Below are 23,055 nucleotides of genomic sequence, written 5' to 3' on the forward strand. Positions count from 1 at the left end.
ATACAAGAATAAATTCGAAATGGATAAAAGACTTAAATGTGCCCTGGCCAGTTTGGCTCAGCGGTTGAGCTTCGGCCTGCGGCCAGAGAGTCCCGGGTTTGGTTCCTGCTAGGGGCACGTACCACAAGAAAAAAAAAGACTTAAATGTCACCCGTGAAACCATAAAAATCCTAGAAGAAAATGTAGGCAGCAAAATCTGACATCACACATGGCAGAATTTTCACAAACACACCACCTAGGGCAAGAGAAACAAAGAAAAATATTAATAAATGGGACTACATCAAATTAAAAAACTTCTGCACAGCAAAAGAAACAAACATCAAAATGAAAAGGGAACCCACTACATGGGATAACATAATCGCCACTGATACATCAGATAAGGGGTAGATTTCCAAAATATATAGAGTACTCATACAACTCAACAAAAGGAAGACAAAAAATCTAATTTAAAAATGAGCAGAGGACCAGAATAGACACTTCTCCAAATAGGACATGCAAATGACTAAGAGACATATAAAAAATGCTCAATCCCACCAATCATCAGAGAAATGCAAATTAAAACGACTATGAGGTATCACCTCACACCTGCCAGAATGGCTGCCATCAACAAATCATCTGACAAGTGCTGGTGAGGGTGTGGAGAAAAGGGGACTCTAGTACAATGCTGGTGGGAATGCAGACAGGTGCAGCCACTGTAGAAAACAATTTGGTCTTTCCTCAAAAAATTAAAAAGGGAACTGCCATTTGAACCAGTGATTTCACATTCTAGGAATATATCCTAAGAAGCATGAAACACCAATCAGAAAAAAATATATTCACCCCTATGTTCATAGCAACATTATTTACAATTGCTAAGATCTGGTAACAGTCCAACTGTCCATCAGTAGATAAAAAAGCTGCATGGAATACTATGCAGCTGTAAGGAAGACAGATTTCTTGTACTTTTAGACAGCGTGGAGGGGTCTGGAGAGTATTATGCTAAGCAAAATAAGCCAATCAGAGAAAAACAAATATCACATGATCTCACTTAGTTTTGGAATATAATAAACAAAATATATCCAGAGACTTGGAAGTAGGAAACAGACTGACAAACCTCAGAGGGAGGGTGGGAGGGAAGGAGGGAAGAGATAAACCAAAGAACTAGTATGCATATATGCACAACCAATGGGCACAGACAACAATACTGTGAAGGCGGGACAGGGATGGGAGTGGGTAGGGGAGTGTCAAAGGGGGGGAAAGGAGGGACATCTGTAACAAAAAGAAATAAATCTAATAAAAATAAATAATAGAATAAATGTTATATTGTTAATATGTTCATGCTCAAAGCCAACTATAAAGTCAATAAAATTTCTATCAAAAACACAATGACATTTTTATATAAATAGAAAAAAGTCCTAAAGGAAACTGGAGGACATTATGCTCAGTAAAGTAAGCCAGTCACAGGACAAATACTACATAATACCACTTATATGAGAATTCTAAAATAAGAAAAAAAATCATAGAAGCATAGAATGGAAGTGTTCTCATCACAAGGAAAAAATCATTCTTTTCTTTTCTTTTTTTTTCTATATGCGATGATTGAGGCTAACTAAACGTATTGTGGTAATCATACGTATGTCAAGCCACTGCGCTACATACCTTAAACTTATATATTGCTGCATGTCAATTATCCTTAATAAAACTAGGGGAAAAAGAAGCATTAAATAAAATTATAGTTGGCAGGGGCTGGGAGGAGGAAGAAATAGTACAAAGTTTCAGTTATACAAAATGAACAAGTCCCAGTGCTCTATCAAAAGTACATCACAGTGTTAACAACATTGCGTTGTATACTTAAAAAACGCCAAGAGGGTAAATGTCATGTTTAGTGTTATAACAATAATAATAATAATAATAATAATAATTATAATTATAATAAAAAGGGAGCATGAAAAACTTTTGGAGGTGATGGGTATATTAATGGCATGGATTGTAGTGATGGTTTCATAAATATATACTTATCTCCAAACTCCTCAAATGATATACAATAAATAATACAGGTTTTTGAATGCCAATTATACTTCAATGAAATGGTTTAGATATAGAGATATTTAGATAAAGCTATAAATATAGATGTATATGATATAGATAGAGGATACTGATATAGATATAGATGATAGACATAGAGATAGAGATAGAAAGAGGTGTCAGGGTGGCTCTCCTTGAGAGGATGACATTCAAGCCAAAAGGGAAGGAGTTAACCTTGTCAAGCCTTGTCTCAGAATCACACAGAGCATGCTAGAGGGAATGAGGAGACCAGCACCAGTAGTGGGGCATATCAAGGTGGGAGAAGGGTAGGAGACAGAGTCAGAGAAGTGAAAAGGGTCTATAGCTCATGTAGGACTCTTTGGATGCCTGTAAAAGTACTTTGCCTTTTCCTCTGAATAAAAAGGTTAGAGGCATTCAGTGGCTTTGGACAGATGAATTATAAATGTCCTAAAAGGATAACCCTGGTTGATACAAGGACTGTGTAAGAGGAACAGGGAGAAATGGATATAGGGTAAGCAACAGTCTTTGCCATATGTAGTGTCTAGTAGTGAGCATCTTGTGGATGTTTCATAAATTCTTATTGATTGCATGCATAGGTACTGTCATTTTTTTTATTCAAAGATTTTAATACAGTCTTTTTAATACTGTCTTTTTTTTGTAATTATAGGACAAGCCCTTATCAATTTTTTTAACCCCGAGAACTGTGAAGTATTATTTTATGGCTTCCTACTGTATGGCAAATGTGGGTTAATGTTCTTGCTCCATACCTCTAGTTATTTCAAATATGCGTGCAGTACTAGTCACTAACTTCCTGAAGCCTCTTAAAGTTATTTACAACACATTTATGTATGTTCCATGCAACTAAATAGCAATTTTCTTATAATACAAGCTGTAGTTGTGATGGGAATAGATGCTATAAAATAAATATAGAAAGATGACTTCATTGCAACAACAACAAAAATTCTGCAACAAAATACACTTGCAAGAACTTTGTTAGGTTAGATGGCATCTCCCTTCACATCCATGATGCTTTATAAATTTTGCATGGCCTTGGTTTATCCACTTCCGTACTCCTGCCAATACCGAAAGAAGTTGAAACTATCTTAAAGGAGGGATGTTTAAGTCAGGTTGCATTTCTCCAGACTTCTCTATCCAATCCTTTCATATCACTTACTTGTATTAGCATCACCATTCATATGATAAGTCTCAACTTTATTCTTTTCTTTCTTTGATTCACAAACATAATCAACTTCTAAGTCTACTGAAGTTTTCTCTGAAAAATGTAAGTACTGATACCTCTTTGTGTGATCATTCTCGCCATAATGTTCACTGCACAGCTGTAAAAACTGCGTTTAATCTCTCTCCAGTTGCAGTCCATCTCATAACACAACTGTCATGGCCTTTGTATTAGTCAGGTTTTCCAGAGAAACAGAACCAATAGAAGATGTAAAGAGAAAAATATATAGAAGAAGTGATTTATTACAGGAATTGGTTGGCACGGTTATGGAAGCCAAGAAGTATGCCAGCTGGAGAACCAGGAAACTCAGTACCATGTTCAGTCTGAGTCCAAAGGACAGCAAGGCTTGAGGATAATGGCATAGGTCTCAGTCTGAATCTGAAAAGCCTGATAACCGGGAGCACCTATGTCCCAGGGTAGGAATGTGTCTCAGCACAAACACAGAGAGCACACTGTCCCTTCCTGTGCCTTTCTGTCCTATTCGGGCTCACGACAGATTGGATGAACTCACCTGCACTGTTGAGGGTGATATTCTTTACTCAGTCTACTGATTCAAATGCTGATCTCTTCCAGAGACACCCTCACAGACACACCCAGAAATAATATTTTGCCTAGGCATCTCTTAGGTGAGTCAAGTTAACACAGAAAATTAACCATCACAGCCTTCGAGGAGAAGTTGCCTGTCCACTGGACATGAGAAAGAAGATCCACAGTTGCCTCAAGCTGCCTTGACTACTTCCTAAAAGGGCAGAATAATGATTACAAGGATCATTTTTCTGTGCTAGAAACATCTAAGAGATTTCACCAGTTTGAGAACTAAGAATCTTTGACTTCTCCAATTATTGATTGACATTTCCTCGTTGTATTTCTGCTTACTCTTTCTCTGTCTGGCAAGTTTTTGATAATCCCTAGGCTTTTCTGCCTTGTTTCTCCCCTGGCTGTCCACCGGTGCCTTTGCTAGCTTTCTTCTTTACCTAGAATTTCTTTGCTTCAACAGCTATTGGACAAAGTGCCTGGTAGAACTAGCTGGCATCATTCACCTTAGCATTAGTGACTCCTGTTGTTGACATTACTAGTTGAATCCACAGCATCTACAGCTAAATTATACCAGGCCCTGTGTCCTCACACACTCCCAGGAACAGGATGACTTTATTCCAGTTATTAAATGCAATCAGAGCCCTGGGTACAGTAAAAAAAGAAAGTTATATTTTATATATATATATTCTCTGTTGACTGTTAATTCAGTGACAAAAACCTTGGCTTTTTAAAACAACATTTTTGAAAAAAATTACTTCCATGAGGTATTTTGTCCCATAAATTAATACTTAAAACCATTAATATTTATGGTTTATTATTTTCCAGGGCTAGACCTAAGAACTTTACCTATATTAATTCAATGAATCATCACAATATCGGACCATGTATCAGCCCCATTTTATAGAACAGACACTGTTCCAAGTCAGAGAGGGTGGCCAATCAATGCTGTGATTGACAGCCTACTCTCTAAATCAAGTGGTATGTGATAGATGGAGAATGAATCTCTGTCAAAATAATACAAGGAGGTGAACTCATTAACCGAAGTAGTCAGTCTTACAGATAGACTGGGGAGAAGACTGACACTGTGCAGACAATACCAGCCACAGCAACTAGGATAAGAATTTCTTTCACAATTCCTTCCACATATGCAGTTATTGTTCCTCAATTCTAGAAAGAGCAGAATTCTCCCCTAGAGTGTCACCTGTTCTTTTCAAGGGTTTACCCACACCCAATTCTATTTCTTTGGATGATTCTTTAGCCTCATTTTGTTCTCATGTTATGCATAATGATTTGAAAATCAAATCTGCGAAAACAGTCTTAGATTGTGGGGATTATCCTAGTGAGGACATAAAGTCTACCTGAGGAATCCGACGATGGCAGGGGCAGAGGATAGTCAGCAAATGTTCCCACCTGAGTCAAAAACCCAGATTATATTTCATAGCAAAAGTGAGGCAGTTGATCAGAGACTCACGTAATACAAACAAAACTGGAGAAGGACCCGCATAGGCAAGACGTTGCATCCAGCAAAAGTTACCAATTGAGAATCAAGGTAATTGGGAAATAAAGTGCACAACAGAATTCCATTACTGAAGAGACTTGGCAGGGGATCAAGTTACAGGAAGGGCAAAGGAAACCAGGCTGCTGGGGAAATGGGCACCTGGAGGTTCCCCAGGAGCCAATGAATTGCGTTACCTCGCAGGACGTAATCACAAGAAAACAGGACCCGCATCACCACATTCCTGGGAGAATGGCGCTCAGAATCCAGGCCAAGACCCAGCAATACCTATTCAATTCTTCTCTAAGAATCACTAACCAAGGGCAATCTATATTTGGTCTGGACATAACATCAGTCTCAGAGCCTATAAAAATATTAAAGTTATAGGTACTGAGAAACAGTAGAAAGAGTTCCGAATTGAATTCAGCACTCATTCATCCTCAGGTTCCCATTAAACAAACCCCTCCTCTGCATTGTGTTCAAACGATGCGTGCACTCAAGTCAGGAAAGCCCTCTGTCCAGTTGGGAGGGCTGCCTTCTGCCTTCACCTCCTCCACTGTGTGACCTTTGCAAAGCAGCTTCCCCTACGTGAGGGCGGTCGGACTGGTTGCGCCATGAGGTCCCATGTACCACAAACTTTCCGAAGTTCTGGAATGCAGTAGAGATGTGTACCCTAAGTATGATTTTTGAAAAGTTTGGGATCAATTTAGATGCTGGATGATTCTATGTGAACAGGTAACTTGATTTATTCCTCTGCTAAAAATAAGCTCCTTCTTCTCTGTTTCTCCTTTCTCTGATGGAGGCTTCATGTTGTTTCCCCCTAAAATAATTGTTATTATATGTCAAAATAAATGGCTATAAACAACAGCTAATCAGACATACAGAAAGGAGTAATTGTCTTAGCACAAATTCTTAAGGTTAAACCAGCCAAGCCAACAAGAGAAAGCTTTGAACTCAAGATTTAACTGAATGAGGACAAAATGCTGTTGCCAGAAGACAAAGCTACAATTATGTGCTTTAAACAATGACCGGATTGTAAGATCCATGTATTAAATAGGAACTCTTAATTAAGAGATTCCTATGATATTGCTGCAGGTCCTTAAATGTATAAAGGGCCCAATAAATGCAGTTTAAATTTAAAAAATGCTTAATAATGAGACAATAGCTAACCATCAATGCTCACGTTCTACGTTCCAGGCACTGTGCTAAGGGCTTTAAACACAGGGATGCCTTTAATCCTCATATCAAACCTTTGAACTGGGTGAATTTTAAATAAGAAACAAAACAAAACAAGCAAACAAACGATGATACAGAGAAGCCTAGTCACGTGTTTAAGTTTGCACAGCCAGTGAGTGCCGGAACTGCCCAGCATTGCCATGGCACACCCTGGCTCCCGGGCATCCTCTGAGCTGGCTCTGTAACCCACAGCAGACCCCACATCAGATGGCCATGCTTTAGGAATAACTACTCGGAACCTGTGTAAGGCTGAATCCAAACATAAATTAGTTTTGCCATATGGCTATTGTTAATATTAATCAAGATTTGTAAAGCATCTTATATGTGGAAAGCTTTATACCTCAGGGTACTGTCAAAGAATGTATTATCAGTTCACCTGTTTCAAGAAACCAAACAAAGGAAGAGCTCCCAGAGACAGGGCCACTTCCCCATTCTGAAGTTAGGGTGCATCTTCTCCAAGTGTTTAATGCTCTTTTTCTTTTTTTATCCTCACCTGAGGACATTTTTCAATATTTTGTTTAGATAGAGTGGAAGGGGGAGAGAGAGAGAGAGAGAGAGAGAGAGAGAGACATCGACGAGAAAGGGACACATCGAGTGGCTGCCATCCGCACGACCCAACCAGGGCCAGCGACAAACTGCAATCGAAGTACATGCCCTTAGCGGGAACCGAACCCGGGTCTCTCTGGACCGCAGGCCGACGCTCTAACCACTGAGCCAAACCGGCCAGGGCTAATACTCTTAACACAAGCTCTGAACTCACCAGAGTTCTTTTGACATTTATAATAGAAAATCTGTCCGTGAATTTGCATGAGAAACAAGTGGTGAAAGAAGAAAATATTTGATAAATGTGAGGTAAGCAAAAGGATTGGAAATGGAAATAATAGATACAAATGAAATGATGATACAAATTGCAGCAAACTTTTTGTCTGGCCAGCACGTCAAAAAACTACATTAATATGTCATAATTTCCAAATCACTCATCTGGGCCTTTTATAAATAATTATCTAATACAAAACTCAATAATTTTGAGGGATGAGCAACTTCAGTAACATTTTACAAACATTGTGAATAAAAAATATTTTTAATATTTCCCCTATGTTTCACCAGTTTTCTCTCCAGACCACAGACCTTTCTAGGTATATCCAGTTACAGGACCAGAGAAATTAGGTAACTTGAGCCTTGAGCATGAGCCAAAAGTTTTTAGCAGAGGTTCTGGCTTAACAGTGATGGCAGAAGTGGTTTACATTATTTTTTCAACTAGATTGGAGTCTTTGGGAAGCCCAATAAGCGAAATGTCCTGCTCTAAGACGTAGGGAAAACTCATAGCACATACATCATTCCCACCCACAATATCGTTTATACCAGGAGGAACTGGTTACATATAGGGAGATCCAGTTTTATATGATCATTAAGCTTAGTCTTAAAAAGCAAATGAAGTGACTGACTATTCCCAATACATATTTCACCATTATCCAGACCATCTTCCCTCTTTTTTTTTTTTTTTTATCCTCACCTGAGGACATTTTTTCACTTTTTGTTCAGATAGAGTGGGAGGGAGAGAGAGGAACAGAGAGAGAGAAACATAGACATCAAAGGGACACATCGAGTGGCTGCCACCCACACAATCAACCAGGGCCGGGGACAAACTGCAACCAAGGTACGGTGCCCTTAGCGGGAACCGAACCCCGGTCTCTCGGGACCACAGGCCGATGCTCTAACCGTTGACCCAAACCGGCCAGGGCCCATCTTCCTTCTTGACAAATCCCCTCAAAGCACCATGCATTTCAAAACTACCATTCAGTGGACAAGACTACAAGGCAGTCCCCAAATGAATGAACCAAAATAATCAACTAGGTTCACTGATACCCTCAGGACGTCTTAGTGCACTGTATGAGATGATTACATGGTAACAAACATAAGGACTGGGCCACATGTTCTAGCCCCTGTGGATCCTGTAAGAATATACATAGATTTCCTTAAATTTGAGATCCAAATGTACTTTGAAAATAGGAATTATGTGCAAATGGAAGGCTATTCCATATCTCTTCAGGATGGCCTTGAAATTACCCCAGTTCTTCTGTAGATGCTTAGGTACATTCATGCCTATCTGTACATCATCCCATTTCTTAATCTCCCAAATAAAATAATAAACAGCTATTACCTGAAAACATGTTTTACTTTTTTGTTAATCTCTCTATTTTCTTGGTCTTTTTAATACATGCATCACCTTCTGCAATTGTAAAAATAATACAACTTTAATACAAAATGTCAAAAATGTCTGTTCGAAAACAAACATAATCTTACCAAATTGCAACAAACATAACAATCTTGATCGTCTCCTTTACCAGCTGCTGCTTAAATAATTGTCAACCTAAATACATGTTGGAAGCACCTGGAGTATAGAGCCACCTGCTTACATGTATTTTGGTATCATTTTTTTTCAGAAGGATTATAAAGCAGAAAGATTCCCATTTAATGCTTTTGAAAGGTATATATATCGTAAGTGTAATAAAAAGGCATACAGTGCATTCATCCGTAACATTTGCACAACCAAGGTCAGGTCTATTTGTTTATCAAAGAAAGAAAAAAGAAGGAAGATTTATGCATGATTCATTGTAATGGGCTTTGTAAGGCTCGGTTTTGATCCCTGCCAAGATCTGATTGATCTATTAATACATCCAAGGCAAAAAATGAAGACTAAATCAAGCAATCCAGGACCAACTTGGTCATGCTACAGAGATAAGGCCTAAAAGCCCAAAAGCAAAATTCTTTGCAAAGCTTGGCTGCTGACCTATTGACTGCCTGCTAAATATGCTGTTGCTGTGATTCAGGCTGGTTCAGGGAAGGAGACGGGAGGAAAAGGATGTTGCTGAGAAGAGGGCCCAGAAAGGGAAAGAGCCATCGTTGGCATGGGTTAATGGAGTCTGAGCTTATATTCACAGGTGTTATATTACACGTGACCTGCATTTCCTACTACAAGATGCTTTGTCTTTCAAGTTAAGGTATTGCCCCTCATTTATAAAGTCAAAGTATGTTGGAGAGAAATGATATGTTAACAAATGTATCTGTCTATGACCCATAAACCAGGAAACTGAAAAGATCTTTCATACAGGTGTTTAAACAACGCCTACTCACATTCTCCAACTCCTCACTTCCCATCCATTCCTCTGCCTCTGGAATTGGCTATTTTCCCCCTCCACTACCATTTCTTTGGCAAATTAAAGAGTAGCTTTAATTGCTTCCCTTACTAAAATAATCTGCTGCTTTTAAGTTTGTTAATTATTCCATTGTTGTTGTTCATCTGCTTTCCTCTTAACTTGTCCCCATAATCCCTTGATGGGTCTTACACCTTTCCTGCCCCCGTCCTAGGCAGCCCCCCGCCCTTCATCCATCCCAGGATTCTGCTTTCAAAGCTCTTCTCTTCTCGCTCCACAGGTCCTTCCTAGGAAGACCTTATCATCCATCTTAATGGGAGACATGGGCTCATCTTTACTAGAACTATACCTTCAGCACAAAAGTTTGTATGGATCTAAAAGTTGTATATACAGTCTGGCTGGTGTGGCTCAGTTGGTGAGCATTGACCCATGCACCAAGAGGTCACCAGTTTGATTCCTGGTCAGGGCACATGCCCAGGTTGTGGGCCCAGTCCCCAGTGTGGGCATGCAGGAGGCGGCCAGTCGATGTTCTCTCTCATCGATGTTTCTGTCTCTTTCTGTCTCCCTTCCTCTCTCTCTAAAATCAGTGAAGGAAACATATATTTTTTTTAATCCTCATCCGAGGACATTTTTCCATTTTTTTGTACAGACAGAGTGGAAGGGAGAGAGAGGAAGAGAGAAAGAGGAAACATCGATGTGAAAGGGACACATCGAGTGGCTGCCACCCGCACGACCAACCAGGGCTGGGGACAAACTGCAACCGAGGTATATGCCCTTAGCGGGAACCGAACCCGGGTCTCTCCGGACCGCAGGCCGACGCTCTAACCGCTGAGCCAAACCGGCCATGGCATGAAAGAAACATATTTTAAAAAAATAAAAATAAATGAAAGTTGTATATCAAGTTGCCAACTAAACTGAGTCACGACGTCATCCCTCAGTTGTCCTTATTTCTCATGCTCTAATCCCACCCATCACCAAGTCCTCTAGCTTTTATTACCTAAAATAGCAGCCTGCCCACACCCACACCCTGGCCATCATCTGCCTCCCACTCTGCTCCTCTCCAGACACAGCCCTCTCCATATATGTCTCTTACCGCTCTCTTAAAATACTGCTAGAGTCTCTGAATTGTCTCTAAGCTTGAGCTTTCCAAGTCCATCTTCTTGAAACATACTGCCTAGTGGAAGAGACAGAGGATAAACAAAAGAAGTCAATATGCTAGAAGATAAGTGCTATAGAAATAAGTAAATCAGGGAGAGGGGATGGGGAGCATGCGGTAAGGTAATGCACCGTTCACAGAACACCCATAGACTGACTCCTACTTCACATTTTAATTTCACCCCCAAAATTTTAAAGTTTCATACCAAGCCACTTATTTTTTCCTTCATCTAGAATATACTAGGCTGTCTGTCATTCCTCAATCTTTGTTTATGCTGGCCTCTCAGCCAAAAATATCCTCTCCCTCTTTACTCAGGAATTCATTCGTTGAAGCATTTTTGGACCTACCTAAAGTTGGCACATTATTTTGATCTTCTTGTTCCTTTTGTACCCTGTGTATTTCTCCACCATGCAGTTAATGCTGAAATGGTTATTTTCAGTTTGCTTTCTTGTCTCTCATACTGTGAGACAGGCAATAAGACAGGGATCAGATCTTGCTCATATTTATAAACTCAACATATTTAAATGGGCATTGTATTATTTGCCTTATGACTATATTTCTATGATTCCATGGTTGAGCAACTTCTGCTTCTTTTCATATTGACACATTCTTCTTTTATATGCAATGTTCTTTCTTTATTTAGAGTTCAGGATAGTTGATTTAAGACAGTTTCTATTTCTTTCCAGTGTTTTTTATTTCTATGTATTGTAGTTAAGTTTTCAAATATTCCAAAATCAGTCTTTCATCTATTTCAAAATTCCCTGGCTAACATGAGGTGGAGGTCACACAACTGTAGTCCCCAAGTCCAAATAGAGCAAACAATTTGTGAATATTATTTTTTAAAGAGATAGGAATGACCTCTCTGGAAAACAAGGGAAAGGTGTGGAGAAAATATGTCATACTCACTATATTGCAAAAAACAGACAGCTGAAAGAATAAAAACAATAAACTATTAAGTATGAGAGGTCATTGAGGATAATAGGAACAGAGAAATAAAATCAAAGACTCTGGGTGGCCAAGGAGACCACAGTTTAAATTATTTTCTCCAGATAATTTGAAGAGTATTTCCTCACTACATGTTTAAAGCATTGCTCTACTTACATTATTTTTAATAATGGGCTGTAGATTTATTGCATTTTTTCCCCACTTTCTATGTTTATATACATGCAGCCTGCTCAATAAACATGTATATTTGTGTATATACATATGATTTTTGGTTTTGAAAATGCTAAATATTTAATGTTTATAAATAATGGTTTTGACTGTAACAATAATTTTGTTGTTGAAAGTGAACGTTAATTTTAAAGAATGGTATAAGTTAGATAAACTGATAGCCTAGCAATCATGGGCAAATACGCCAGTAAGTTATTCAGGTAAATGAACAAGCACTTCTGGTTGTTGCTGGTCGTTATCATTAGTAATGGAAAACAAACAGCCAAAGGGTAAATGTGAATTAATTTACAGCATCTCATTGAAAATGCTTTGTCAAGAAAAATAGTATCTTTCAAATGAAAAGTAATTGGAGCAATGAATTAGCCTAGGTTTTAATTAGAAATGGAAAATCCAGTATAACTGTTACCTAATTTCACCAGCTAGGAAAACAGAGCAAGGTAAAATTTAGTTAAACTGATTTAATACTTATGCTTACTAATGAAGGGCTATCTGGAACATTAAGTTCGATACACTTTGAATAAAGTAATTATAAATGAGGCAATTAAGGAAATGGGTATTTGAAAAGGTATATATATCATGTAAAATTGTTCACCTTAATATATTGTTAAGTATCTGACAAAGCAAACTAACATGACTTTAACAAATAAGTTTAAGGATAAATGATTTGTATTAGCCAGATATAGAATACACAATAAGCACAAATTCCAAATATGAGCATTAAAAATGTTTAGCCATACAGCCAGTCGATGTGTCTCTCTCACATCAATGTTTCTCTCTCTCTCTTCCTTGCTCTCTCCCTCGCACTCTATTTGAAGATAAATGCAAGAATGTCCTTGGGTGAGGATTAAAAAAATGAAATAAATAAATGTTTAGCCATAGACTAGTTCTAATAGATAGGTAGATATATTCAAATAACTAAAATACCTTCTACTTTCTAATATGTACTCATGATGGAGGGCAAGATTTGTTTTTGTAATATTCTATTTTCTCATTGGCCTGTGGACATCTTTATTTGATACCCTTCCATATTTTCAAATTCATCATCATCTCTACACCCTCAAATCTCTTTTTCATTCTTCCCATTACTTGTATTAATGAAACTTCATGCTTCTTGAGCCTACATCTTTTTCCTTAACCAATGCTTTGATAAATGTTATTCTCATATGTGACACCCTTCAGTGACTCACCCTTGCTTATCAAAAAAAGAGAAAAATTAAATTTCCATAGAATGCCATTTGCAACATTTATGACTGTCTCAAATTCTCTTTCTGGATTTAGCTCTCTCTAAAACAAAACCTTGTGGTATAATCAAACTGAATACATGTTATTGCACAGATGTACACTGTACAGTTATTTTACATCCTGATCTCAGCTTGCACTGTTCCTTTACCTCTGGTTTGAATGGGCATTTAGCCTAACCTTTAATTCCCTTTTTTGTCAGAGCTCCACCTATCAGAATCGTACCCATATTTCAGGCCCTGTTGCAAATTTTAACTCATCCACAAATCTTTGAATCACCTATGAAATAACAATTTCTCCTTCCATTCAAATCTCATTGTGAGGCTATATATGAATTGCATTTCTATAGATATTTTTATCTTAACACATTTATACTGACTACCAACTATGGTCAAGACGCACTTAGTACAAGCGATACTGTGTTAAAATAAATAAATAAATAAATAAAAGACATAGTACCTACTCTCAAGAATATTATAAACTAATGAAGATATAAGGTGAGTGCATAAATGACTAAAAGGTTATGGAAATTTTCCTACGAAAAGTACCTAAAATTTTCTGGGAGGATAGTAAAAGCTACTGTGAGAAGAGCTTCATTTGTGATGACAACTGAGGTAGATTCTGAGCAGTGAAATAATTTGGGCAGCCAGAGATAGGGAGGATAACATTTCCAGTTAAATAAATATCAGCTAAGGTATGGAGATAATGCCCAGAGTATGTTCATAGAAACTGTGATGGACTGAATTGATTTTCCCCAAAAGTCCTAGGTTGAAGTTCTAATACCCAGTACTTCAAAATGTGACTGTATTTGGAGAGAGAGCATTTGAAGAGGTGAGTAAGCAAAGTGAGCCTATGAGGATGGTCCTAGTCCAATCTGACTGTATCTTATAGGAAGAGGAAAGTTTGGACATATGGAGATACTCCAAGGATGTGCACACAGAGAAAAGGTTATGTGAGGATACAGCAAGAAGGTGGCCATCTGCAAGCCAAGGAGAGAGGATTCCAAAGAAACCATGATCTTGAACTTCTAGCCTCCGAACTGTGAGAAAATAAATTTCCGTTTTTTTAAGACATCCAGTATTATCAAATTAATACAGATACCTTTAGATAGATGATAGATAGATGATAGATAGATAGATAGATAGATAGATAGATAGATAGATAGATAGATAGATTATATACATATAATATATACACACATATAGTGTGTCCCAAAAATGTATACACAAAAAAATGTAATTATAAAGCCAGTTTATTAAAAGACATTTCATTTTCAAAATGTGATAGAATCTACAGACACCTTGTATACATTTTTGGGGGACACTCTCTCTATATATACCCAGTCATAGAAGACAAATCTGGGCATATATGTTGAATTTAATAATATATAACAGGCTGATTGAATTAATACATATAAAACACTTAGGACAGTGTCTTAAATACTCAACCTACATTCTACTTGAAATGATTAATTTTCACATATCATGGTAATTCAGTGTCCCCTGCTTGCCAGTGATCAATTCAGGATGGGCAGCTCTGAAGCATTTTTGACCAATAGGACATGATAAAGTAGGGATGTTTGTGCAAAAAATTTTCCTACCTGAAAACAAGACAGAACAGAGACAGAGAGAGTCATTTTCCTGCTTCTGATGTTGTCTTGTCTGTATATGAGTCTGGGACCATGAGAGCCACCTTATTACCAGCCTGAGGATGAAGGATCCATGACATAGAAGAAGAAAAATAATGGTACCACTGACCTACTGAATCAACAAGACGTTTTGCTTGTCATATTGATTCAAACAATGCTTCCATTTGTTATTTTATTTTTATTAATTTCATTACTTACTATTTACAGAGCACACACACATGTGTGTGTTAAAATGTTTCAATATTTTTGTTTTATTTCCTAGTAATACTTTAAAGTTTTGAAAGTCACAACTGAATTAAACATTCAATTTCTTCTAACTCCTCTATGATCTTTCTTTTAATTCATTAATGCATTTCCACATCTTGATTTCCCAGTTATTCTTGATTGACCTTGGGACTTTTATCTTAATTCCTCTCAAACTGCTTTGGTCACAGTCACTGCTATTGAGTCAAGTGGCCATTGACCTACATCACGCCTAACTGAGTAACTGGTCATTCCTCATCCCAGTCCTTCAAGTATTTCCTTCACTTGTTTCTCACAATATCACAGACTCCTGGATTCTCCCTCATTTTCTGTCAACTTTTTTTTGCTCCTCTTCATAAATGCTGTACTATCCCATCATTACTCTCTTCTCTGCCTGTACACACGTGTTCATTCCCAAGGTTCTAAGCACCATCTATATGCTGTGACTCTGAAATATATGTGTACAGTCATCACAAACTCAACTAAATTTGTATATATAACTTTTGGACCCAATATCACCATATAAATATCTAGTAGGAACCATAGCCCTAATATATCCAATCAAGGCTCTTGATTCTTTTCCTACTCCAACTCATCTCTTCCAATAATATTTTCTGTCTCAGCAATTGCTACAACTATTGAGCTCATTGTTTGTATCTTTTTACATATTTTTTTCTGTATTGATTTTAGAGAGAGAAACATTAATGAGAGAGAATATCGATTGACCGCCACCTGCATGCCCCCCACTGGGGATTTGGCCCATAACCTGGGCATGTGCCCTGACCAGGAATCGAACCGGCGACCTCTTGGTGCCTGGGTCGATGCTCAACAACTAAGCCACACTGGCAGGCTCATTGCTCAGTTTTCATGTTTGCTTTTTTTCTATTACAATTCACAGCTAGTCCATCTCAGTCCTCTGAGCTTTTCTGCCCTAATGTATGTTAAATGTGATCACCTTTCATTCTTCAAACACTAACCACTGGTTTAGAGCTTCTTCATCTCTAGCATGGATTTCTACATGTGGAGTGTCCTAAATGTCTTTTTGTTTCCTACCTCTTCCTTTGGGTCTATTTCCCTCAAGTACCAAGTGATCTTTGTTAAATGTAAATAATTCATACTTTACATATGTTAGGTAATTTATTTTTCACAACAACCTGATAGGAGGGTTACATTAACTTTCCCATTTCACAGATTTAAAAAAATGAATAACTGGCCCAAGATTTGAGCTGATAACTAAGAGAGCGGGGTCAATGAGGCAGTCTGTTTTCTTCACCCACACTGCTTATTCACTCATGCCTACATAGACAACATTCTGTGGCTTTTCTTCATTCTTAGTGTTAGGATAAAATACAAAATGTAGACCAGGCTAAAAAATTCCCTAAGCAAACAAAACCATTTAAGCAAACTTTTCTCCCAAGTTTTACTTCTTTCCACTTCTTTACTCTCTAACCCTGTGCTGCAATAACCCTCATCACTGCCTGGAATTATTAAAATGTGTTTTTATAGTGTTTAACTTCATAGTATGTTAGCGTAGCACTGATTTCTTTACAATCTTGATACCTATATTTTAAAATAACTTTACACTTATATAAAATGTTTTTTATCTATTAGTGAAATCGCGGAAAAGGTTAACCTACAAGAAAAATCATATTTAACTATTCTTATATCCATGTAAAGTGCCCACACTGTGCCATTTCTATTGTAGATATTTGAAAATAATATACTTTATGTATGAACACATGAAATAATATTTTTAAATGCATTTTTAAAATATCACTGACTAAATAATAATTTTTACTTGGGATAAACTTTCTCTGGTCTGATGAATTTAAGTTATCCATTTATACTTGATAGCAATAAATTACTTTATAAAGAATTAGTTAATATAAATTAGAAGTAATTTCCTTCTCTAGTTCTCATTGTACTTAATTAATTTTTCCAGTTAAACCCAACCAAGAGAGTATTAACCAAGGCGCTGGTACATCCATTCTTGTTAGTTGGCACCATGTTTTAAAAACAAGATTAGCCCTGGTCACATGGCTCAATTCGTTGTGACTTTGATTCCCAGTCAGGGCACATACTTAGGTTGTGGGTTCAATCTCCAGTCCAGGCACTTAGGGGAGGCAATCAATTGATCTTTCTCTCTTATATTGCTGTTTCTCCCTCCCTCTCTCTCTCTCCCTTCTTCTCTTTCTAAAAATTGATAAAAACAAATTTCAGGGTGAGGATTTAAAAATAAAAAATAATTTTAAAATAAAAACAAGGTTAACATTTTACTCGAATGTGAGACTAGTTTTGCAACTCTTTGTAATATAGTTCAATATCTAGTCCAGTAATACCATCTCTTCAGAGGTTTTTGGATTCCTTTATTTCTTAAAGTACAAGATAAGAGCATAGCGCTTGTAAAGATAGAAAGTACATGGGGAGGCTTGGAAAGCAGCATGTATGTGAGACATGCAAAAGTAATGAGGAAGAACATTTGCAGATCTGAACTTCAATAACAGACTCTTCTCCTGGGAAGGTGTTTTCACAGACACTTCAATCATTTATGCTACTACTAGGCTTTGCTTTACTGGTGGGTGTTGAGGGGTTCCCTCCCCCCCTTTTCTCTTAAGTGGGTCAAGAGCACATATGTTTTAAACACAGAAAAATATGTTAAGGTACTAAATAATAAGGCCTTGGTTTAAAAATTAATAGCATTTGCGAGGAGGTAGTTTAAGTCTAGCTATTCCCCAGCGTGACCTCCTAGGCTGCCTGCTGTCTCAGCAGAAAACCATCTGCATTCTCTACAATGTATGCAAATACTACCAACTGTTATTGGAGAAACATAATGTTATACACATGATGTGCCAGGTAAGGAAAACAGGAAAGCGTTTTTCTTCTTGAATGTTAATCTCATACCGCCCTCCTTCCTTGTTCTCTCCCGGTGGTATCCCTGGGTGTGCTGCTGCAGGCGCACGGACTCTCAGCCCACTGGAATCCCGGTGAATGCCCCCGCATCCTGTGCTGCCGGTGGCTTTCTCAGGGTCCCCCACACTCTAGACTCCTGAACAAACTTATTACCTGCTTCCCAAAGGACGTTTAAAACGTCCATTTCTCGCCCTGGCCAGTTTGGCTCAGCTGTTAGAGCGTCGGCCTGTGGTCCAGAGAGACCCGGGTTCGGTTCCCACTAAGGCCACGTACCTCGGTTGCGGTTTGTCCCTGGTCCTGGTTGGGTCGTGTGGGTGGCAGCCACTCGATGTGTCCCTTTCATGTCGATGTTTCTCTCTCTCTCTCCCTCCCACTCTATCTGAACAAAATGTCGAAAAATGTCCTCTGGTGAGGATTAAAAAAGAAACGTCCATTTCTTAGCATTCCAAAGAGATGCAGAAAGAAAAATTATAATATTCCTCTAAGCCCACCGAGATTCCTATGAGCACATGGATTTGAGAAATGACCAAAGTAAACATTTATTAGAAGCCTTGGCCAATGAATAAAGCAGAGGCAGCAGAATGGAAGAGAAGGCAGAACTTGTGTCATGGATTTGTTGACAGACTAATCTTTTCTCCAGCTATCTGGGCCTTGAACCTTCCAAATATCTGTTCTTTAGAATTCCCCTTTTGGAAAAATTTAGTTGGTCTTTTCTTCATAGAATCCAGAGGCAAATGAATTGTTTGCTTCTATATTTGGCATCTAAATGACTGATCAGCAAGTTATCAACTTGAGGAAAAAATATATTTAAACACATCTCTGATCTTCAAAGGCCATAATGTGTTCCTATTTGTTCATGGGGTACCTATGCTAAAACTTCACCGAATGTTGAAATCAATGAAAACCTTTGAGTAGCCCCCATACACCAACTTGCTCATCTTTTAAAGTATATTAAACTACATAAGATTGACTTTAAAACTAAAAACATTCTTGTTATTAATATTTAGCAGATGTTCAGAGGTGGAAGAATACCCATTAAGTATTTAAAAAATGTATTTGCTCTATGATAAATGTATTTGTTCATAAGTGTCAACTAGGATTTTAAGCCTGTAGGAAGCAATGTCTGTAAAAATTTTAATTTTTATAAACTTTTAACATTAAATATAATCTGGAGGAATGTAATTTAAGGCTATAACATGTAATAATGTACTTTTTTTTTCTCCCTCAGAAGTATTTCGCTGCAAACATGCTATACAGAAACTCAAATCACATGACCAGGCTATGATTTACTATTGGGTTGTGTGACAAGGGGTTTAATCAACCTGAAAAATGTTGACACCTCAAAATTTGTGTTAGAAAGGAACATAATGCCTGATTTTTGGAACTTGAGACTAAAAGCTCACACTTTTCCTTTAATAAAAAAGTAGATAACTGCACACCAGTAGGAATAGATGGTGCAGAAAAATTCAAATTAAATATGAAAGATGCAAACTGTCAAGCATTAGAGATTTAATGAAGCCCAATATCTAGAGAAAGACCTCTAACTTGTCAGGTTGTTCTCCATAAAATGAACATTTTACCTGCACCAGGTTGTTCTTTTCAAAAGTTTATTTTTAATAGAAACCCTACTTCATGAGGACGCTAATGGAAACAAAACTCACAGATTCCTAAAATACTGAATAGTCACACATACAAACTAACAATAAATTGAAGGGAATATATGATAAATATTTTGAATTAAATTATTCCTAAGATGTATTAAAGTGCAATTTTCTAATCAAATTTATTTTTTAAATTATTAAATTCTGCTGTTCTCAGACTAATACAACAGGTTCATAATTTCATTTGTTTATTTCTTTTTTTTAACTCCTCACTTAAAGATATTTTTTCATTTATAATTTTTGATAGAGTGGAAAGGAGGGAGGAAGAGAAAGAGAGAAAAACATTGATGTGAGAGAGACAGATCAATTGGTTGTCTCCCACATGACCAGGACCAAAATACATGCCCTTTTTCAGAATCAAACTCTCGACTCTTTGGTCCACAGGCTGAGGCTTAACAGCTGAGCCAAACCAGACAAGGTCATTTGCTTATTTCTTTGTTTACTGTAACTGAATGGCTACAATATGCCAGGCTTTCCTTGGATTTTCAAGGGCATTTGTTTTGCTGTCCCCAGTAAGCATTATAGATATTAATTAGTCGATAAGTCAATTGTTCTTCTAAGACATTTGGACATCCTGTTTCTCCAGAAAGGCATAAATCAATCAGAAATATAAATTCAAACATGGATATAATTTTTAAGTAGTGTCATGAACTTGGCCCCCTGAAATCTCAGTGACTAAGTTTTTTCATCTGTACAATGGAGAATATAAAGACAACTATCTTATAGTGTTGTTATGAGGATTAAATGTGATATAATGTGCTTAGCACAGTGCCAGATATGTAGGAAAATGCCCAATAAATTTTAGCTCATACTAATAGTACTTACAATAGTGCTTGACAGCAGCAATACAAAAATTTGTATTTAGACACATTGTAATATATTTGTATATAGTTTGTAGGTATATACTTTACAAATATAGCTAATATATAACATTATATGAATTCTTTTTTTAAGTATTATCTCCCAAGAAAATTTATACATATATATGTACATATATGATCTACACATATGTGTGCACGCTTTGTGTGACATGCATGTGTATGCATATTTTAAAGGGAGACAGAGACCGAGAAATTTATAAGGAGGGTGTCCAACATCTTCCTTATTCTAAATTTTTTATCTTATTCTAAGAAATGCCATCACATTCCCTGGCCAGTGTGGTTCAGTCAATTGAGTGTTACCTGGTGCACCAAAAAGTCACCAATTCAATTCCCAGTCAGGGCACATACCCAGGTTGCAGTTTCAGGGCACATGCGGGAGGCAACTGATCAATGTTTCTCTCTCACATCCTTGTCTGAAGATAAATAACCCTGGGTGAAGATTTAAAAAATAAAAATAAAAAGGAAAGAAGCTAAACATGTAAAATAAGATAATAACTGGGTAAATTTTAATTCATCCCATTTATTTAAAAATTATTACAAAAATTTAGGTTGAAAAGTTTTCAGAAATATTTCTATCAGGTAAAATAGTCTGAAAAACTATATATACCATGTCATCAACTGAGTAACCAAAAATAAACAAAAAAAAATGTATATTAAAATATAAAGAAAATTCACTAAATGTTAATTATCGTTCAATTAACCACCACACAGAATATAATACAATTTATGTAAATCGTATTGATACAGAACGACTCACTCATTGATTTATTCAACAAATATGTTTTCAAGGAACATGTGCCAGGAACAGCAGTGACCAAACAGAGAAAAACATTCTAACTTTGTCAAATCTGTCGTTGGGTCAGGCAGACTATAAATAAATATAATTTATTACTATTTTAGAGGATAGGCAGTATAGAATAAGATAGAGCAAGATTAGGGAGATTCAAAGTGATGGGATAGTGCTTGAAATGGCCCTAACTATTGTCACAATGGAGGTGACATTTGAGCAAAGACTTCAAGGATTATTAGAGTTGATCACTCAGTTTTCCCTGCCATCTGTGCTAACAGCCCCTAAGGTGCCATGGTGTCAAAAAGCTCGTGTCATTGCTCAGGTCCACGGTGTGAGCTTCGTGGATCTGCGTGGCACTGCTTCATCTGCTTTAAATCCAACGGACTGAACGAGCCTCCATCTGGAGTGGACCGTTCCCATGCCAGAGAGAGAACACACATGGTGGAACCACAGAATGCCCTAAAGAGCCATTCTTCTTGGAATGACAGGTGTCACTTTTATTCATTTTTCAGTGGCCAAAGCATATCACTAGGTGAAATCCAACAGCAATGGGGCAAAAGTTCATCCCACAAGGAGCATCAGGGAGCATTTGGGAGGAATAGAGTATCTTGTTGACATCCCTTTCTCATATACAGTACACTTGCCCCGCCCACAGAAAGGGAAACAACCTTATTAATGTCATCATGTTCAAGTCCATGATCTCATGATCATCTTAGATCAGGGCTTTTCTGGATCCAGAGAGCAAAGAACTGAAAAGTCAAGTCATCTGTCCAACAGACCCCGTACACAGTGGTAGAATGTAGACAGGCTAACCACATAAATGTTACCATGGGAACAGGGTGAGAATGGGAAACAGTCACCACTGGCCCAGAGCAACACTGAGGTCTCCCCAGGGAGACACTTCAAAGGGCTCTGATGCAGGAGAAAAATCAGGCCCTGCTTCTGGTCCCGTGAAGGAGATCCTCAGTCCATTGTTCTCTTGGTATGTGTCTCTCCCTCTGGGAGATCTTTCTTTTCTGTTTTCCTTCCAAGTCTCATCTGAAGAAGACATTGGAGAATGCATTCTCCCTGAGGACCACACAGTTTTCTCTTCCTCCTTTCTGTCTGGGAGAGAGGGTATTTTCGTTTCAAGGAGTCCGGGTATTTTAAATCCAGACTGGCTCCTTTGGCAGCAGTACTACTCTTTCAAAAGCTTAATTAGCTTTTCCTCTATTCCTCAACTTCGAATGTTAGTAGCTTATCCACAATTGTTCTTTTTTCCAGACGTAATTGTAGGTAACTTGCACTTACCGAGCTTTGTTGTAAAAGCCACGTCTCTGTTCATTTTTTCTCGAGCCATTTTGTCTAACTTTAATTTTTTACTACGCATTACCTTAATGAATTTGGAGATTTTAACAAAAGGTTTTATGGCCACAATTCTAGCTAAGTTCTTGCAGAAGAGACTAAGTTTAAATTAGCCTTTGTTTTCAAAGGCTATCTCGGATTTCTTTTTCATCTGTTGGAGATGAGAAGCAACGCCAGCTTCTACAACTAGAAGCTTTGGGGAATCCTTGAACTTTCTTTTTCCCGTTCATTTTGGCTTGCAAGGCAGCCAATTGTTTTCTGATTTCATGTCTTTCTTGTAGTGCCTGGTCAAAGTAGCCTATATTAACCAGTGAACTCATAGCAA

This window comes from Molossus molossus, unplaced genomic scaffold (genome assembly GCF_014108415.1).
Source record: "Molossus molossus isolate mMolMol1 unplaced genomic scaffold, mMolMol1.p scaffold_m16_p_1, whole genome shotgun sequence".
Classification (NCBI taxonomy): Eukaryota; Metazoa; Chordata; class Mammalia; order Chiroptera; family Molossidae; genus Molossus; species Molossus molossus.